The sequence below is a fragment of the Globicephala melas genome, chromosome 11, assembly GCF_963455315.2.
Source record: "Globicephala melas chromosome 11, mGloMel1.2, whole genome shotgun sequence".
In the NCBI taxonomy this organism is placed as follows: Eukaryota; Metazoa; Chordata; class Mammalia; order Artiodactyla; family Delphinidae; genus Globicephala; species Globicephala melas.
Window position 1 is genome coordinate 7,512,472 of NC_083324.2, and position 15,191 is coordinate 7,527,662.

Below are 15,191 nucleotides of genomic sequence, written 5' to 3' on the forward strand. Positions count from 1 at the left end.
CACGTCACTGCAAATGGTATTATTTTGTTCCTTTTTATGGCTGAGTAACATTCCATTGTATATATGTATCACATCTTCTTTATTGCCAATGGTTTTTTTTGATTTAACACCAAACGCCAGGACAACCAAAGCAAAAATAAACAAGTGAGACTACAACAAACTAAAAGTTTCTGCAGAGCAAAAGAAACCATCAACGAAAAGAAAACATAATATGGAATGGGAGAAATTATCTGCAAACCACAGAGCTGATAAAGGGTTAACGTCAAAAACATTTAAGGAACACATACAACTCAATAGCCAAAAAAGGAAAAGAACAAAAAAAAAAACCCAATTAAAAGAAGGGCGAAGGACCTGAATAGATATTTTCCCAAAGAAGACATAAAAATGCCCAACGGATCCTTGAAAAGGTCAACACCACCAATCATCAGGGAAATGCAAATCAAAACCACAATAAGACATCACCTCACACCTGTCAGGATGACTATTATCAAAAAGACAAGAGATAACAAATACTGATGAAGATGTGGAAGAAAGGGAACCCTTGTGCACTGTTGGTGGGAATGTAAATCAGTGCAGCCACTATGGGAAACAGTCTGGAGGTCTTCAAGAAATTAAAAGTAGAACTACCATTTGATCTAGCAATCTCATTTCTGGGTATATATCCAAAGGAAACAAAATCACATCTTGAAGAGCTATCTGTACTCCCATGTTCACTACAGCATTATTTACAATAGCTAAGTTATGTAAACAACCTAAGTGTCTGCTGAAGGATGAATGGATTAAGAAAATGTGATATCTACCTATCTATCTAGCTGTTTACCTACCTACAATAGAACATTATTCATAAAAAAGAAGGGAATCCTACCATTTGTGACAACATGGATGAACCTGGGGGGTGTTATGCTAAGAGAAGTCAGACAGAGAAAGACATATGTTGCACGGTATCACCACTTATACAGGAATTGGTAAAAAACAAACAAAGCAAAAACCCATAGAAAAAGACTGTAGAATGGTGGTTGCCAGGAGTCGGAGTGTAAGAGAAATGGGAAGAGGTTAGTAAAAGCGTATAAACTTTCAGTGAAAAGGGTATCTAAGTTCTGAGGATCTAATGTATAACACATATTGGAAAACTGAAACGTGCTGCGAGATTAGAATTTATAGGTTCCCTCACACACAAAAAGGTGAACATGTGATGGATGAATGTTAATTAACTTAATTGCTGGAATCCTTTCACAACATATGTGTATATCAAACAATCATGCTGTATGCTATAAATATATCACAATTTTGCTTGTCAATTATACCTCAATAAAGCTTAAAAACAAAACAAAACACAAAACAAAAACACCTGACCTGATGAGCAACCTGGACTTACATAGCTTTACCTGAAGGCTCTTAAAAGGCTGATATATCTTAGAATTCCAGAGTTAAAAAATTCCTTTCACTCTGGTCAGTAGAAGCCCTAGAGCCGCTTCTAATGATGTCTGAAAAGGACCTTGGATCCTGAAAATAAGTTTTGTTTCCTTAAAGCTCCCTTCTCTGGACTTCCCTGGCGGCACAGTGGTTGAGAATCCGCCTGCCAATTCAGGGGACAAGGGTTTGATCCCTGGTCCAGGAAGATCCCACATGATGCAGAGCAACTAAGCCCACGTGCCACAACTACTGAGCCGGCGTGCTGCAACTACTGAAGCCCATGCGCCTAGAGCCCGTGCTCCACATCAAGAGAAGCCACCACAACGAGAAGTCACGCACTGCAACAAAGAGTAGCCCTCGCTCACCACAACTAGAGAAAGCCCGCGCACAGCAATGAAGACCCAATGTAGCCAAAACCAAAAAAAAAAAGAAAAAAAAAACCACACCCAAAACTCCCTTCTCTATTAAGATATTTAATGTAATTATATTTATATAGCAAGCACTGGTACCTTTGTAAAGTCAGAAGTCTCAAATTTTAGCTAGACACCAATTATTCCTCTGTTAACAGTTGGTTCTTTTCATATAACCAAGTGAAGTTGTGAAAATCAGATGCTGTATTTACAGCATGTAAGCATTACTTATCCTAAGATGCAGACAGAGTTTAGAGAATTGATCAAATATTCATAACAATAACGAATTCCAAAATAAAAGCTAACATCTGGAGAATGCTTATTTTCTAAAAGCCACTGTGTCCTCAATCACTTTGTATGCATCAGCTCATGTAACGCCCACAACTTCATGAGAAAGGCACTATCCCTATGTAGCCAAAGACTTACACTCACTAAGCTGAGAAACTTGTCCAAGGCCAGAGCAAGGAAACCCCCAAACTAGAACCTGACCCAAGGTCTATCCAATTTCAGAACCCTCACACCTTTAACCACTATCACTTCACCATTTGGCATATCTTGATTTAATATTTTTTAGCATACAAAATAAATATATTAGAATGTGACATAAGATTGCTGAAATGATGCTGTAACTTTTTTCTTTTTAGGTATTATAATTAGAAAGGATAAGACAGATTTAATATTTAACAGGTTTAAGATTTTCAACAATTTGATTTTTAATTTAAAACTTATAAAATCAAATAATTTGACTTTTAAATGACAAAGCTAAAAATTAGATGACATCCTTTCTAAGATAATATCTAAATTTCAGGTCTAAGGGTGAATCATCGAAAAAATGTTAATTGATGACCTTTGTACTACAAGTACTTCCAGTGTCCCATGTGGTAGTCAAGGTCAAGTATCTGAAATCATCAGGGACAAATGGAAAATGATCTAACAACTCAAGAGAGAGAATTGTTACTGGAGAAAGGAAGTTTCTTATCTTGAACTGTTTATATTAAGTCAAGAAATTCGGGACCCTAGAAGAACAGAAAAGTCTATGTCCTTTTCCATGGCCTAAAAGTTATCAGTTACTGAAAAATCTAGAAGCAGATAAGTTTTAGTAAATAAACTAACTTATATGCTTTTGTGTTACAACAGAAGCACCACGACAAAATATCACTTTAAATAGTATTCATATGAACCTGTATTCGTAAGTCTTACATACAGGGACAGGAAGATAACAGAATGGGAAAACCACTGTAATTTGACTGTATATCCTTGGAGGAATATATGCTCAGGGCAAAGACAAACAAACAAAACAAACTCACTTTCCAGTAATCATATTGTTCTGCCATTCTAAAACTGTTGTGTGTGTATCGTGGGACAAAGCAAAGTAATTACATTGGTTATTAGTGGAAACTGGGATTTGAGGCATGGGGAAAAGATTAGGCTTATGAAAATATCATGAAGCACTAAATTCAAAATAGAAGTTATCAAACACCAACAACTGATATTTTAAAACAAAAAAAGGAAAGAGAAAAAGAGGAAAGGAGAGAAACCATTTTTTAGTTCTGTTCACTGAAAAGGTCTAGAAACAAGGTCCAACCCAAGAGCACTAAACACTCCTAACACCCAGACCATGGTCTCTAAGTACCATTTCCCACTAAAAGAAATCAGAGTTTTGCAGAAATGAGTAATTCCAGGTTTGGGGCGGGAAATACACAAAATGATCCTAGAACATCTTGTCATACTAGAAAGCAAGGAATCAATCAAAACAAGCCAGGAAACGACTGAGAATAAATAAAAACGACTTAGAAGCCAACAGCCAAATGTGGGACCATTTGAATGTCAAAACTAGTAACTCCAAGGGACTGAAACATATCAAACAGGTTTAAAACCTTAAGTACACAATAATAACAACACTTTATTGCTCACCTCTAGACGTTGCTAAGTTACCAACCCATTATTTTGAAAATTAGTAAGAGGGGGGAAAAAGAAACCAAGTACTGATCTTGCTTTTTGTATTCAAACTGTATCTTAGGGTACCATATAATTAATGAGGGGGAGTATTACAGAAATTAAATGAAGTAGTGATATCACCATTCCACAACCATAAAGGAAATAAGGATCTAAGCCTGTTCTTCTCAAACTGTGGTCTGAGAACTCCTGAAGGTCTTGAGATTCTTTCGGGGAATAAGTGAAGGCTTTCCCTTTTTAACTACGCATCTGTGTTAGGCCAGATTTTCTTTAGTCTTTAACCAAAACAACTTATCACAACAAATTAAACGCAGAAGTAACTATGAGAAAGCAGCTACCTTCTATCACTAAAGAGACTTACAAAAATGTTAAACAATACCATTAAAAAAACTGGAAAGTTATTTTTCATAACAGTCATGTTACTTATGTCAGCAGGATTTGTTATTGCTATTCTAAAATTGGTTAATAAATATTTAAAAATATTATCAGTTTTAATTTCTAATATGGTAAATCTCAATAGAAACTACAAAAACAGAAACCCTCTGGGGCCTTCAACAGCTGCCTAACATCACAAAGACAAGCAGACATTATGTAAGTCTTAAGGGAAGTATCTACTACTTTTATAAAGTATACTTGAAATGGATCTAATCACTAATTTACATAAAATATGGGGGGGTCATCTAATAGGAGAATATGTTAAATGACACCATAGAGACACACTTTCCAAAATCCAAGAGTAAGAACTCAACACAATGATAAATTTCATTAGTCAGTATATTACATGAGAAAAAGAGAAGAGAGAAGCTATAAATTAGAAAGACACAAACTAATCCACCAAGTGCAACGAACGTATGGACCTTATCTTGACCAAATGGAATGGTTTCAGTAAAATCCAAAGGGAGTCCATTTTTCTACATTCCCTCTATTTTGTTGTATTTGGAATTTTTCATCATAAAAAATTAAATCTGTACCTATCCCCTCCCTCACCACAAACTGAAAGGAAAAGAAAAAGGCATTCTAAACTGTCCACGTGGAAATGGGGGTTCAGAGAGGCCAACAGAAAAATCCTAGCCGAGAGGACAATCAGAAGAGCTCTATAAAAGAAAACTGCATTGCTGTGGAGTGATGAAAAGTTCCACAACCCTCTATAATTAGGGTGAGCATGTAATTTACGGCCCAAATTGGGACATTTTTGAGAGTGAAAGGGGTGCTATCACTAACTACCTGCTAAACACAAAACAGGACTCTCCCAGGTAAACCAAGACGTATGGTCACTCTATCCACAAAAGATTAAAAATCATTTTCACAGAAGATATTCAACTCAATCCTTTGGGTAACCATTTTCCATAGAAACATATTCCTAATGTAATAGAGTTCAGAAAAGCTAAGGTATTCTTCACACACAAAAAATTACTTTTCATCTTTCTTGCCTGGCACAGTTATATCATAAAGGGGGATATGCCTACTTCTCTTCTCGTTGCTCAGTGTATTCTGCAAACCTCCAGCCATTTCTTTTCATACCAACTGTGCATGATAAACTATGAGAGGAAAGTTACACTTACCCAGAGCCTTGCTTTTCTAAAAATACACGTCTTCCCATGGGCCTCCACACATGACTTAGTCAGACTCCTACTCAATTTATGAACAGACACCTTATTCCTAGCAATACTTCAAATCTTAACAGCCTAGGGGTAAAGCAAGAGTAAGCAAAAACATTTTGATCAGGTCAGCCAGCCCAAGCTCCAAAGGGCCTTGGGGTTGGCATTATTATTACCTACTTGTTCTAAAGTGGTATGGCTACAGTAACTGCAGAGCTCCATACATGTTAATATAATTTTCAAATTTTTTAATTTTTAGCAAATATCTGGTTTTAGTATTGCTTATATAACATGTCACCAAGAGATGAGTACCTGTTAAACTGTGAATATTTTATGCCATTTCATAGGTTTTAAAGTATTGGGTAAACCTTTTCAATAAAAGTAGCCTAAATATGAAAGTATGCAACAATTTGGTACAATTTAGCCTCATACTAAAATGTGGATTGATACCCTGTCAACCTACCTTTATTCTTTTCTATTACTAAGCTATGACATTAAAGTTCTAATTGCCATAAATAAAACTAAATTTCTCTAGTAAGAATGCAAATAATTTAAAACGGACTTCAAAAATTTGGACTTGCTTCTACAATTTCCTCAAGCCTGTTCTTTGTTATTTTTGTTTTCTTAAAGTCATTTCACCATATATTTTCCAGGCTGTGGGCATAAAGACACTTAACTTGCATGGTTGTAGCAGTCTGCACCACAGAAATCAAGAATATAAAAATTTATGTATTCACACAACAATCTAATGCTACATGTGTCATGCAATCAATCACAGTCCCTCAAAAGTCTTTCTCCTTGTTTTACTTTAAGAGATTAAACTCTTTTGTCTTTAGAACTAAAATACAGTTTTTTTAAAAAAGTGTCCTCAACACTCTATCCCAAATGCTAACATATTAAACATTTATTTTTCAAATAACTATCTGACTGTGGCTCTTCCATTCCTGTCTGGTTTCTCTTTTAAAATAAGTCAACTCTCAACAGCCTACGTTAATAAAGGAAAATGTAACATAAAGGCAGAGTAATTGCCAACAGGTCCTTCCAGGTCATTCCTCATAAATAAAACCTTCCTTGGATGCCAAGAATGCCCAAACAGTTGATTATTAACTGCAGATCATCCTCCTTCGCAGAGCTGTGAGAGAGTACAAACTGTATGTGTTGTGGCATGCACAGAGGTTGGTGGAAGGAAATAGATTTTTCAACACAGGCCAAAGATCATAACAGGACAGGAATAAAAAACCATGGAGACAGGGGGACAAAAAAAGAAAAGAAACAACCTTAAACAAAATGACAAACAATGGGTGCAAATGTAAAACAATGACATCCATCTGGATATACATTAAAATTAACAAGTCAACATTACTAAATATGCTAACACTATACTGGAACATCCTAACCAGATCATAACTTCTAAGAATTATGAAATTATCTTCTTACTATATCCAGCAGTGCACATGCCTTATTAGATTACTGGATTTTATCTGAGTCTTCACATTTCATGAGTGGGGAGGAGGAAATTTCAGCATCAGAAAATAATAAAAATAAAATTTCTTGTTTGGGGAGGTGGTGTGGGAAAAACAAGGCTTGAAAAATATAAATTATGCAGCTTGAAGAAAGAAGTCTGAAAAATCTATATTCAAACAATTTCACCTCCACTAAGGTAAAGGGGTAAATATTCATCAAGGTTTAATTTTTAACCTTACTTTTGTCATAAATCTGAGTTACACTAATTAGTAATTCCCAATTCAAATTGCAAATACTATCTACAGAAGAGATTCTCTCTTTTTTCAAGCTAATAATACGGTGGCATCTGGTGGTAATAATGATTGTGTGACCAACCAATGAAAAATAAGTATGCTTAAAAACAGTTTTTTTTCCTGTAAGGCTAAGAACTGAAATGGCTTATCAAGAAAGAGAATGCAAGGTACTGAAGTTATAAAACCTCTTTCACTACTGATTTTTAAGAATAGGACAAATCAGCTTTGTCTTTAAGTATATATAAACAATCGAATCATAATAAAAATCCTAATAGCCCATCCAATTTTCCCCCTTTGTCCTATTTTCCTTTTTGCTGGGGAGAGGCACTGCAGGATGATAATAGCAGGAAATAAGGTGGAGCAGCTGCACAGGCAAGATGAGGTAGGTAGTGCTGCGTTTCACCTTCATTCTAGCCTACTGCTGACTACGTCTTACTGAAAATGAGATTAGCTGTCTGGGGAGCCAAAGCAGTTATCAAAACCTTTGGGATCAAAATGTGCGCCCTCCTCACTGTTGCCAGGAACTTTTTAGGGTAATAGGAGTACTAGGAACCACGATGAAGAGATTTCTAATTATTTGGGAAGTGGTGTGTGTGCGCCCGAGTGTGTGTACATGCACAAGCACATGCGTAAAGGATGTTTACCCTAGTGCTAGCAATGTGGGTCTTAGGACTCGTAAAGAAAACTGTCTGGAATGGAGGCCAGGGTTTGAACTAGATGGCTTCTATTTCACTCCCACAAATCTATGGAAATAATCCGTGTGAATGAATTTTAAAGAGAAGAAATGACTACCCTTAATTTGCATAATAATATAAAATACAGCCCACTAAATTTCATGTTAATGAAAAAAACTTCTAACTAATGGCAGAGATGATTAGTCACTCAAATTTCCCTTTTCAGGTCAAAATATATCTTTACTGCCAAGACCATTGCACATAAAAATATAATGTTAAGTATGTAACACATATTTCTTTTACTGAGGGAAAAGACACAAAACTTGGTCGTTTGTTTACTATTATAATGTGCATTAAAGGCAGTTTTTTAGCTATTCTATTAAGTTAAAACATCTCTTCTTTGCTAACAGCCACAAGCTCTGAACCCATAAGTAAAAATTAGCACTCCAGTTTCCTTTATCATCTCCTCCAGTCTGGATAGAAGGGAAAACTTTAAAGCTAGTTTAATAACATTGCAATACAGGTGGTATCTCAATTCAAGCAACAGATGTACTCTTGGAAAGCTGAGTTCAAACCAATCATGTCTAAAAATCAAATTCTCCTAAAATATATTAAGCATTTAAAAGAACCACAGCATATACCTTTTATAAAGCAGGAATCCTTTTGCAATCAAAATAACTGCTATCTAATTTGTGAATGCCATTCTTTAATATTTTGGGTTTTTAAAAAGAAGTGGCACACATGTATTGTTCAACATTTATTTTAAAACTAACTACAGGGCTTCTCTGGTGGCTCAGTGGTTAAGCATCCACCTGCCAATGCAAGGGACATGAGTTCGAGCCCTGGTCTGGGAAGATCACAAGCTGCAGAGCAACTAAGCCTGTGCGCCACAACTAGTGAGCCTGCCAGCCACAACTACTGAGCCCGTGTGCCACAACTACTGAAACCCGTGCACCTAGAGCCTGTGCTCTGCAACGAGAAGCCCACGCACTGCAACGAAGAGTTGCCCCCGCTCGCCACAACTAGACAAAGCCTGCGCGCAGCAACGAAGACCCAAAGCAGCCAAAAATAAATGAATAAATAAATAAATTTAAATAAATAAATAAAAGTAACTATAAATACTGTTCAGGACATTGATCCTTTTAATATTTTAATGAAAACCTCCAAAAACTTTGAAATATTTCATTATGATTTTGCTTAAAGGGATAGATAATGACAGATCTCTTCCAACTCTGATTCATATTAATTATAATAAACTAGATGCAACCATCCCACTTGCAACTGGGAATTGAGCACGTATGTATCAAACAAGGTTGTGCCTAACTTAAAAGGGGGGCTGGGTAAACTCCAGAGAATATCATGTTCTCCAGGAAGTAGGGATGAGACAAACAGTAAGTAACCTTTCTTTAGTTAGCATTTTACATGATGGCAACCCAACACTTGCATGCTGAAGGATGCTCTCCATGATACTGATATAAAATTGGAGCTAACAATATGCAACTATTTCACAAAGGGAAGCAAACTATTCTACTTACTCTGTTCTAATCCCAACCCAAATAAGGACAATGTATGTGTTGAAATATAAAAGTTTTATTCAGATAGAATATTCTTTTCCATTTTTTTAATGAGAATTCAGCTCTCAGATGCTCCAGAATTGGTCTACTGGGGGGGAGGGGTGATTTGTATTTAGGAGGGTGGAGAACATGGGATTTATTCTTTTAATCTATACAAAGCTTTTATTTTCCTTGGAGGAGGGGATGGGTTCCTACCAGATATTCAGGGACATACTAAATTTGGGGTTAACATTATATGGTTGGCACAAATTCAATGCTCGAGTAGGAACTATAAATGATTTCTTTAATTGTATGCCAAACTGAATAATCTCCCAGGGAAAAGAACCTCCTCCTCCTGCCTTTCCTACCTCCTGCCCCTCCCCCATCAACACTGCCTCCCTGCTGTGCAAAGAGCCCTTTGTCCTGCCCCGTACTTATCTAGCTGTTTGGCCATATTGACAGGCCAACTAGAGGCATAATAAGCGAGTCAGTCTGATATAAGCAGCTGGCAATTTCAAACAAATATCTTCCTTTTCTACTCAGACCAAATCCTGCTGCAGAGGTCTCAGGCCCCTCCCATGCTTCCACCTATTTTTCAAACAGCGCAGCAGGGAACTCTGCATTTTCTCTCAATTAGGTAGCACATCAAAAACTTGATTCCCCAGACAGAAACAAATTCTGTATAAAGTCCTACATCCACTGTTTATTCTGTGATTCATAACATAGGCCAAGGAGTACCCTCAGCTCTAGGTGTATAACATGACTAACATGGCTAAGAAAATGATTCTTACTCCTTCAATTTGCCATCAAAACTCTGATAATTCTCATACTTCAAGGAAAGACAGAAGAGCACAGAAGAGGAATCAGTCAGATAAAATCAACAGTCGTATACATCAAGCAAAACTGGCCAATAATCCTAGTGTTTTAAAAATACTAAGACATTATTCCAATAAGCAGAAAATTCCTTATCCCTGTCTTTGTATCAAAGATACTTAATGTGACCCTTACATCTCTCCCTGAGGTATTCAGCAAACAAAATCCATATGATGGAGAAACTGAGTGAGGCAGGATGGGATTACAAATTCCTTGCTCAGTGAGGGCTCATATGAAGTAGACAGAGATTCTGCTTCATTGTTCCTTTATTATCTCTCATAGTTCCCTTCATAAAGTGTTAAGAGTTTAATATATTCTGTCAAAATAAGAGGATTCTCTAAAGTAATGTTTTCCAACACCCATCCCCCACCAAGTTACAGGGTATCTTTTTTCATAAGACTGCAACTAATTAAACAAAATATGTATCAAGATATTAAAGAAATGATATTCTATCAACCTTTGGTGAACTTCCCTGACCCTTTCCAAGAGAAATCAATCATTGCATCAAGGGAAAGGTTAAAAATGCCATTTCACTACATATTTTGGAATTTTTGGTAGCAAGGAATGGTATCAATCCCTGTTTATCATAGGTACATTATACCTATTTTCTAAGGAGTGCCTCTGAAAGGATTTTTTTTTTTTTTACAAATAACTACCAGTTGTATTACTAAATATGTATTATCTTACAATTTTGTGGAGTCAAAGTTTTGTTTGTTTTAAACAAACATCCCTATCAATAAGTTTTAGTTTTCAATAGCCAAAACAATTTTTATAAAAAAAATTCACTGCTAGGCCTTTTAGTTTCAAATTAAACTTGACACATCACCAGAGGTGAACCACAAGTTATAAAAAATTTTTATTCATGATCCAATTTCTCACTGATAAGATGTATCCAACAATCATTAACTGTCCTTAACTGTGGCCTAATGTTTCATCAGTTATTTGAATATGAAGAGGATAAAGTAAAAGTGTTTGTCTGCACATCTGCATTTTCTCCCATATTATTTTCCTGTCCAAAGGAAAAAAAATGAAGTAGCCACTCTCCTCCAGAAAGGCCAAAATAAGCCCAGAAAGTATGTAAGTTCCTGGACACAAAACACTATCAAAAGATATTAAAAATTTCAAGCATACTGGTTAAATAAATCCTATGAAAAGGCCCTCTATGCTCTTAAGGAAATGATCTTACATTAAGATCACAAGGGGGTTCCAAACAGGAAATACAAGTTAAAAGCAATTACTTTATAAGGTAACTTTCATGTTACATAATAACTTAAAGACATTTATATCTAAACTATGTTAAACGGCCAGTATGAGTGAAACCATATTTACCTGATATGACATCTTTTATATGTGATAGTAATAAGAATTAGAACCACCTAAAATATTATCCATTAAAGGTTCTGTTTCATTAGTCTGCTTATATCCCTGAGCGACAATGCAAGCAACCTTTGTGAATGACAAAACTCATTTCCATTCTTTTTGGTTCCCGCCACAAATGCCAGAGTCACACCACACATTACAGATGACTGGGTACATCTGCACAAAACTGAACATATCAAAATTCTTAGGGAAAAAAATACATGGGCTGCAAGAGTTGTAGGGATGTAACTGATGGTATATTGTGGTGGTGGTTCTTCTTCAAGTTCTTCCATACTCAGCAAACTGTTTGCTTAATCAGAGATCTCCCTGAAGTGTGGGAGCTGTGGGGGAAGAGAGACCACATAAGGGGCTCAGAGGCTGTCTTCTCAAGTATCCTGTCCACTAGATACTTGATTTCTGAATATTCTTTCTAGTCTGTCCCATATTTCAGATGGATCACGGCCAAACATATACATCCTTGTGATCTCAGATGACTATATTCAACATTATTTTAATGAATCAATATCATAGGTCAAATTCTAAAGAAAAAAAATCTAATCTGGAGAAGTTTATTACAAATACAGAAAAAAAGAAAATACTTCTAATAGTTATATATATAGAAATAATTCCTAAAAGGACAGTTCTTTTTAAAGTTTAAGATTCCGAATTTAGTAAAATGTTTAGCAAAACACCTGTTCAATAAGGTAAATATGGTCTAACCAGAAGTAAGGAGACATACAAATAAAGTATTAAAATTGATTTAATGATTAAAGAGATGGAGGAAAACCTGTCAGTTGCAGAAAAATGAACCGATATTTTCCCCATTCTCGTTCTCAGGGAGATCCTTAAATTCTTATTACTTTGGTTGTAAATGTATTGAAAAATTAAAACTCAAATGGAACTTCCAGTCCTATCCAAGCAAAAACCCCAGGCAAAACCCAAAATGTGCCAAAAAACCAAAAACCGAACAAAAAAGAAAAGTCTTTAACTATGATCCAGTTTCCAGATGGTGATATCCATAAATGGGTAGAAGGTTACGAATTGCTAGTTCTCATGTCCCCACCAATAAAATGCAAACCAGCTCAGCAGTGAAAATTCCCAGGAAAGCAAGGTTTCTTCTTAGTCCTAAAGCAGCCATCGCTTAAGTGCAGCTCCCTGCAGCCAACAGCATTAATGGACGCTGCACTGCTGTCCTTCCCTGGAGACAGCAGCCAGCACTACTCAAGCTTCTCACGTAGCAACCAGAGCTCCAGAGCCAGCAGCTGCTGCTGCCTTGTATACTCACCCCGGTGATCCAACCCAAAGGAACAACCTTCTCCTTACCCCACCCCCACTCCTTACACACTCTTTTTTGGGGGGGGGGTGGAGTGGGGTGGGGGGAGGACCAGTGTTCCATGCCAGGAGGGCTGGAATTATGCCTTTAGAAAGAAACAATCCTAAAGTCACCCTTTTAGTTTGAACTAAGTCCTTTTATTAGAAAAATCAACATTTACCAAATTCCAAATATATATTTAATAAGCCAGCAATTTAGGAGTGCAGATTAAGCTTTAGTCTTTAAAAGGCCAATTTGCCAAACACTCTCTTTACAGTCAAATTTAAATCTGCAGTTAAAGACAGTGGCTTGTGTTACGTCCTACCAAAGGACATAATTCATTTTTCTATATATAATGACATGCTGAGTAAACCTTAAAGATTCTAATCCCATAATGGGCCAGAATTTTTGGCTACAGAAGAAAACTAATGATCCTCCTGAGAAAACTGGTAGAAACCAATAAAAAAATTACCTCTGTCTTCCAAGAGGCCCAGAAACCTCTGATAATGTGAATATTCTCTGCTTTAATACTACCTCAGATTCCATACACCTAAAATTACCATTTATAATTTTTCTCTCAAAGTGACGTAAAAACATTAATGATATAAAACTAATCACCAAGAAATTTTCCCAAATAGGGGGTACACATTCTCCTGAAAAGCTCAAACATTCAACTCAGCTGAATCCTCCCTAATCAAAGTATAGCTATGTAACTGCCCAACAAAAAAATGTTAATATGACCTTGGTTACATATCTGTTATTTAAATGCAACTCGTTTAATCAAGTGCTAAGGGAAATTAGCAGAGGACCTAGGGATTTTTCCAGTACTACAAGAACGGGGAAAACTGGAAAAATGAACTAACTACAGACAAAGCCCAACGGAACCCAGAGGTCTGGGCAAGAAATGAGTTAGTGGTGAATACACTGCACGAGTAACATGAGAAAGCAGAAAATGCAGGTCATACACGCAACCCCTGACCCAGACCAGCAGAGCTGGCTCCAGCACCAGTATACACGGGAAAGACCAGTTATTCCTAAGAAGTGAGACAAGCAAAAGAACTCTGTAGAATAAATTAGCAGAGAAGGGGCTTTCCCGACAGTTAAACTTTCCCTCTCACGCGATTCACCTACTTAAAACCAGGGCTCTTCCTCACCACCATTCACTTCGCATCCCTGGCATCCGCACAGACGGAAAGGGAATTCATAAAGGCTACATTTTTCTGCCTTTAAAGACGTTCGCAAATGATCGCTCTCCACGCCCAAGGCAGGCAAAACGACACAATCTGGCTCCACTCCAAGCGAGAACCCTACAAATTCAGTAGGGCCATCTCAGAGATACTGGGGCAAACGCCACCGAGAGCCCAAGAATGCGAGCTGGGGGTGGCGAAGGTAACGTCTTTAGTGTGGGGAACGAAGCAATCATCTGCGATGGGGACCCTGGCCGAAAGGGAAGGCGTCCAGAAACATTCTGGGGGGGGAGGGGGAGATGGAGATCGAGGCCCCCAGAGGGATCAGAGTTGTCACAAGGCCGCGCGAACGGGGGTGGGGGTGAGGTTTGGGGAGGGGGAAGAAGTGTGCCTGTGTATTTTGAGGGGAGACCAGCGAGAGGCCTACCCTCAAGTAAAAGGTAAACGTGGAGTAGGCAGTTCCCAGGAAAAGGGATGAAGAGGCGTGGGGGGAGGGGAAACGTCCTGACCCAGGAAAGACGTGAAAAGGGTAGCGGGGTCGACGAGATTACCGACGGGGCCTCTCTGCCTGGGCAAGAGGGGTGCAACGATGTGTGGGGGGCGGCGAGCGGGATGAGAAGGGGCAGCATCCTCCTTGCTGAGGGCCTGGGGAGGGCCAGGCCCACGTCCCGACAGCGAGCGCGGGGAGACGGAGGAGGTGACCCTTCCCTCCCCCGGGGCCCGGTCGTGAGGGTAGGTCTCGCTTTTCTGTCGGACCCTTACCTTGTCCCAGGCCTGGGCCCGGGCTGCGGCGCACGGCACTCCCGGGAGGCAGCAGGACTCGAGTTAGGCCCAACGCGGCGCCACGGCGTTTCCTGGCCGGGAATGGCCCGTGCCCGTGAGGTGGGGGTGGGGGGCAGAAAGGCGGAGCGAGCCGAAGCCGGGGAGGGGGAAGGGCCAGGAAAGGAAGGGGGGCCGGCACTACAGTGTTGGCGAACTGGCGGGACTGGGGCTGCGTGAGTCTCTGAGCGCAGGCGGGCGGCGGCCGCCCCTCCCCCGGCGGCGGCGGCGGCGGCGGCGGCGGCGGCGGCGGCAGCGGCAGCAGCTCACTCAGCCCGCT

General features: G+C 38.6%; 1 protein-coding gene across 4 annotated transcripts in view; it reads right to left on the bottom strand.

Moving 5' to 3' along the window:
• The window catches only part of SETD5 (SET domain containing 5), an 82,198-nt gene extending 67,048 nt beyond the window's left edge, over positions 1 to 15,150 (bottom strand). For all 4 annotated transcript variants that reach the window (XR_011377816.1, XM_030840792.3, XM_070046599.1 and 1 more), the window contains exon 1: positions 14,855 to 15,150. The gene's annotated coding sequence lies outside the window, so the exon portion shown is untranslated. The remainder of the gene's footprint in view (positions 1 to 14,854) is intronic.
• Between the last annotated feature and the right edge of the window lie 41 nt (positions 15,151 to 15,191).